This window comes from Petaurus breviceps, unplaced genomic scaffold (genome assembly GCF_028583685.1).
Source record: "Petaurus breviceps papuanus isolate PSGF00001 unplaced genomic scaffold, PetGlider_PUasm1.0 175, whole genome shotgun sequence".
NCBI classification, from domain to species: Eukaryota; Metazoa; Chordata; class Mammalia; order Diprotodontia; family Petauridae; genus Petaurus; species Petaurus breviceps.
This window is the reverse complement of record NW_027185764.1, coordinates 61,378,124-61,384,363: the sequence shown is the minus strand read 5'-3', so window position 1 is coordinate 61,384,363 and position 6,240 is coordinate 61,378,124. Positions and strand designations below refer to the sequence as shown.

The 6,240-nt window shown below is 38.5% G+C and overlaps 1 protein-coding gene across 6 annotated transcripts in view; it reads left to right on the top strand.

The window, feature by feature from the left end:
- The window catches only part of RNF38 (ring finger protein 38), a 220,708-nt gene that overhangs the window by 117,888 nt on the left and 96,580 nt on the right, over positions 1–6,240 (top strand). The gene's annotated exons all lie outside the window — the stretch shown is intronic.

Here is a 6,240-nt window from a genome sequence, read left to right as displayed (position 1 = left end):
TTTCCTGCAGTGAGGGTGGGGGTGGGGGTGAAGAGAGGAAGATATACTATTATTTGTTTTGGAGACTGTCAGCCAGAGAGATTAGCTAGATACAAAAAGAAATTATCAAACACTTATGGTCCAGGCACTTACTGTGCTCTAGGCATAATAACAGAGACTGTCTCAAACAAAGAGACTGTCTCAAAAGTTTTAGTTTCAGACTTTTGGGACACCTTGGATAAGCAACCAAAAACCAGTCTCTGCCATCAAAGAATTATATATATTATGATTATTTATAATTATTAAATTATATATTATATTCTAATGGGGGGAAGAGTTGGAAGAGGGGAAGGTACAGAGCATGGCTAGAAAGATACAGGAAGTTTTGTGGAGGTTTAGAAGAGAACAAGATAAAGCCGAAGGTAAGTCTGTCAAAGCCCAAATTGGTTCCAGGGGCAGTCTAATTTTTTGGTGGGGAATAAGTGGAGATGATGACCAGAGTCAAGTTTAGGAGAGATGCCTGCGTTAGAGTTATTGCCTAAGTCAATGTGTTAAAACTAATGTAACATAAATTTGATTCTTTTATTAGACAGAACTTGCCACACCTTACTGACAGTCAGAAAGATTATTCAGATAGCTATAAGATACTGGCTTTTTTTTTCTTTTTTACTCCTTTCCAAGGTGTTTTTCTTTACAATGTTGTAATTGTATAAATTGTTCTTCTGGTTCTGCTCACTCTGCATTGACTCATTTCTCAGGATTCTCTGAAGTTGTCTCTTTCATCATCTTGAATACTATATCATAATTGCTTACTAAAACAAAAATAAGCAGTGCATAAATAAAATTTGTTCATTAAAAAAGGCGAGAAGAAAGACAGTAGTAGATTTTAAATTGTATATAAACAAATACGATGAATATTATGAAGTTTAACATTGAGGTTTGGGAAGAAGCAAATAGTAGATAACTCAATAGGATAGACAGTAGTCCTTTTTTTAAAGAAGTTTTAATAGTATGTCATGCACACTGGTGTCTTATTTAAAAATAAATGGTATAGGAATCCCTCCCTCAGAAAAGTTTGTCTAATTTAAAGCATTTTTATAGTAGAGGTTGGTGGATCTCTAAAAAACTTGTTACTTAATAGGTTCAGTGCTGCCCCCTCCTACATGAGGCCTTTCTTGATCCCCTAGCTATTAGTGCTTCTCTGTCCCTCCTCCCTAAAAATCATATTGTTCTTGCTTCATCTATATTTGCATTTACTTATTTTTGTACTTGTTATCTCTTCCAAGTAATAATAACGATGATAATAGCTAACATTTACATAGTACTTACTACATGCCAGGCATTCTGTAAAGCATTTACATCTTACAAATATTATTTCATTGGATCCTTACAATAACTCTGATAAACAGGTGTTATTGTTATTCACATTTTACAGATGAGGAAACTGAGATAAACAGAGGTTAAATGACTTGCCCAGGGTCACACAGCCAATATCTGAGGTCAAATTTGAACTCAGGTCTTCCTGACTCCAGGCCCAGGTCTCTATCTACTGTACCAATTGGTAGAATGTAAAGACTTATTTTTATCTCCATATATCTTGTGCCTGTCATGTTTTTGTTGCTGCTGCTGAGTTGTGTCTGACTCTTTGTGACCCCAATTGGGGTTTTCTTGGTAAAGATATTGGAGTGATTTGCCATCTTTTTCTCCAATTCATTTTACAGAATAAGGCACTGAAGCAAACAGAGTTAAGTGACTTGCCCAGGGCCACACAGCTAGTCAATGTCTGAAGCCAGATTTCAACTCAGGAAGAGGAGTCTTCCTGATTCCAGGCCCACTTAGCTGCCTATGCCTGGCACAGAGTAGGTGCTTAATAAAGTGTTTATTGAATTGAATTATTTAATGGAAAGGCAAATAAGTGTAGACTATAAGCCTGGAAGGGAACTTAGACTTCATCTAATCCTACCCCTTCATGTTACACACAAGAGGTCTGTGCAGACAGCCATAAGCTGGGATGCACATCCATTGAGCTGCTTTTTTGATATGGCTTTAGAATCCATAGCTCTATATTAGCATGTTTGTGCACCTCATAATTGCTTTGACTAAGATTAAAATTAGTTCAAGATTCTTGAGCACCCACTAACTGGGTGTATTGGGAGAGAGGGACAGCCCAGTGAAAACATTTAGATGTGGTGGGGAAGGAGGAAAAATGTGCATCTTTGATTAATGAGGATTGTTTTTATGGGGAAATCAAGAATGGTAGTGATTCTAAACATTTAGCAATTCAAACATGTATGATAATTCAAGATTTATGAATTAAACATGACTTAATAATTAACTCTGGAAATTTGTACCCCTTTAGAAAAAACTAAACGGTTGTATTTTTTTTTAAGTAATTGTTAATATAGTGGCCCAGCTGAAAGGACCTTGGATATGGAATCAGAGGATATTGGTTCAAATCTCAGCCCTACCCTATGCTCCTTGTATAGCCTAGTGAAGCTCACTTAACCTGCTGAATCTGTTATCTCCTGTAAAATGGGGGGTCAGACTAGCTGGCCTCTAAAGCCCCTCCCAGTTCTGTGTTTTGATCCAGTGATCCTATGATGGATAATTTAAATCTTTTCTAACGTCATCAGTTTCTCTATCTCTATCTCATTTTTTTTTCTTATCTTTTTCTTTTATGTTTGAAGCCCAGAGAGGTTATCTTGCCCAAGGTGGTATGGCCAACTGTCATCAGTGTCTGGTATAATTTTCATTGGACTGTGCTGCACCTGCCTTAATTTTCTGTGCTTATTTGAACCTGGGCCTTGCTTTTCTGGTTGTCTCTCTTGTCTTGTGTTCTTTCCCCATTGGGTTGTAAGTTGTAAGCTCCTTGAGGTCAGGGACTGTCTTTTGCCTCTTTTGGAGTCCACAGTGCTTAACACAGTGCATAGTATATTAATAAATGTTTATTGATTAGCATTATAGGTGACTGAGCATTAATCTGGAGGTGGAAATTCCTGTAGGCAGTCTTTGTTAGTTCTTAAGTTCCAAAGATCATTGTTCCCACAGCAAGTGTTAGCAGCAGGAGAAACTTCTGTATCTAAGAGTAAGGCCATTGTCAGGAAGAAGGCTCTATTGCTGGCCTGCTTGCCCTTAGATGTGTTCTGGGAAGGAACTGTTTAGACAGTACGTACCGTGTTTCCCCGATAATAAGACCTATCCTGAAAATAAGCCCTCCCCTTACTGTGTAAGATTCCTTTAAAATAAGCCCTCCCCCGAAAATAAGCCCTATTGAGATTGCTACTGTAGTGAAGGTGATCCCCTGTGCTACACGCTACATTACGGTACCCTCTGTATGCACCGTCCCCCCACCCCCGTGAAACGCATGCTGCGCTCCGAGCTGCATCCAATCAGAGCTGCAGCAGTGAGCGCGTCATCCTGTTCTTCCCCAGTGATTTGCTTGCTGGCACCATTGAGAGCAGTGCCGAGGAGGAGAGCTGAGGCAGGACAACATAAGCCCTCCCCTAAAAATAAGCCCTCTGGTGTTTTTCTGTCCAAAAAAAAATAAAGACAGTATCTTATTATCGGGGAAACACGGTAGCTGAGCTTAAATGCAAGATTCTAGTTTTACAGATCCTTCATATTTTGAATTTTAAGTCTCAAACTCCTGGGGGAGTACAAGAGTAGTTATTGGCACATAATATACACTTAATAAATATTTATTGATTGATTGGATTGATGCTTCTTGTTTGCCTTTTGGAACTTCATGATTATGAGTCTCTTGTGTTAGATGTTTCATGTGTGTGAAGGAAATAAACAGCTGTCCTATAGTTGATTTATATTATATATTGAGTACTTTTCTACTGCCACCTTTTAGGTAGTCCCTAGACAAAAGCCAAACCTAAACTTTAGGTGTTTTTTCCCTAAGTCTCAGGGGTGGGGTCATAAAGAACCTCACCCCTCTTTTTAGAAGCCAAGCTTCTCCAGGGCTGAATCTGGTGTGTGTGGGCCAACAGGGACCCCTTTTTGGAGAGGGAGTTGGAGTGATTTGGAGTTTGTTTTTCATGAAAAGATCCTGGAGTACCTTGAACTATCAAGAGAATGGGAAGAAGAAAATTACTTAGGGATTACTTAAATCTTGTATTTGCATAATTAAAACCTCCCCTTTAAAGGTTTTTCTCATACTGTTTCATGCATTATTTTCTATGCAACAAATTAAAATTCTGCTAAGTAATTCATTCTCACCTTTTTGGGGGATGAGGTTAGAAGGGAGCTTCTGCAAACTATTTTACCCTATTAGTGAACAATATTTACTGCAAACTATATTTTCTAGATTTTGTTTCTGATAGCTTCACTGTATGTGACAAACTTTCATTCTTGCAGTTGGTGAATTATATAGACCTTTTGCCTTTTTGCCTGAGGAGTGCCATTTCCCTGATTGCATTTTCATTAAAGGGTAGATAGTCTTAAGAAGGGACAAGTAAAAGATTTCTCTATGTTTTAGAAATGCTGCTTTAAAAGATTTAATAGAAAAGATTAAACCTTTGGAGAAATTGACATTTTGTGATTATTTATACATTCCCCTTATTCATCCTAAAGTCCTTTACCAACAGAAGTAATTGAAAATTGGCAGGCTGGAATGGTATATAGTATTTTAATTGCTTACTTATTTAAGCGAGATATAAATAATTGTTCCAAATCATTTAGAAGCTTGTTCTGTGTTATATCACTGATATCTCAGTGCTGTGCCTACCAGGGTTTGGGAGCCTTAAATTTCATTATGGCAGTTTATATAGGGTATAAATTTTCTGGAGATTCCCCCCCCCCAGTATACCTCCAGAGTGGCTACATAGATTATACCTAGAAACAATGGTGTAACCATGGCTTTAAGGTTCATTCTGCTCTAAAGCTAATTCCACAATGAATGAATATATTAATGAATGAGCTTTTATTAAGCACTGCCCAAGAAGGCCTGGAAATGCAAATTTAAAAAATTGAGATTGTCCCTGATCTCAAGAAGTTCACTCTAATTGATATATATTGTTTTAAAGTTCATCTTTAGATGGAAAGGGCCTAGAGGTCCCAAGGTTCAGTATAGGGACAGATGGAGAGGCCCAAGGATATTGAGGTTAAGTCAGTAGGTCAGGTGATTATTCTCAAGATCTACAAGGCATAGAGGCAGGAAACCTGATAACTAACACCTGATGGTCCTTTGCCTCACCAGAAGGAATAGAATCATTGACACCTATCTCTTCCAAGTTATATGAACAGTGAAGCAGTTTGGATGGGTTCTAGGTAGCCTTTGCTGGGGGAAAGCAGAAAAGGGGAAGATACCCTGATGGTAATGATCTTCCTAACCCTTCTATCTTTACGCCCCTCCCCCTAGTCCAGTTGATCAAGTAAACCAATTGAGTACCATTATTATTATTTCTTTCCCCCAAGGAGCCCAGCATGATCTGCCTCCAGTCTATCTAATTGCACGTTACTCCTCTTCACACACCCTATATTCTGGCCAAACCAGATTCCCCATAATTGGCATTCTCTCTCCCATATCTGTGTCATTGTACATACCTTTTACCTTCTAACTTCCCCCTCTTAAAATCCCTAGCTTTGGGGCAGCTAAGTGGTGCAATGGATTCAAAACTGGACCTGGAGTCAGGAGGGCCTGAGTTCAGATCTTGCCTCACACACTTGCTACTTAACTAGCTGTATGACCCTAGGCAAGTCACTTAACCCAATTCCCTCGAGTGACCCCTCTCCCCTCCAAAAAGGTGTCAGCTCAAAGGATACCTCCTTACTGGAGGCTTTTCCTGATTCTTTTCATTTACCAGGGAATTCATCTACCTCATAATATTACTTTGCATACATTTCTTATTAACTTATCTGTATCTCTTGTGTCTAGTCACTTCCTCCCCATTCCTGTACCCCAGTAAAATGAAAATGCCATGAGGACAGAGGTTAATTCTGTCTTTGTCTTTGATTGTTCAGAGCCTAACAATGCCAGCATAACCCCAGCCCATACCTCACTAGAATGTAAGTTCTTTGAAGGCAGCATTGTTTGTTTCCAGAGCACCTGGTACATATTAGATGATAATTTGTATATGTGTGCATATATATATACGTATATATGTGTGTATGTATGTATGTATGTATATATATATATCACATTCTTATAAATCTGTCCTAATCAAATTCAGATTATTGGGTTCCCAGCAATGACAGGGGTAAAAATCAACAAACATATAGTTAGCTCCAGCATGAGGTTTGCCAGGGCTGCATTTT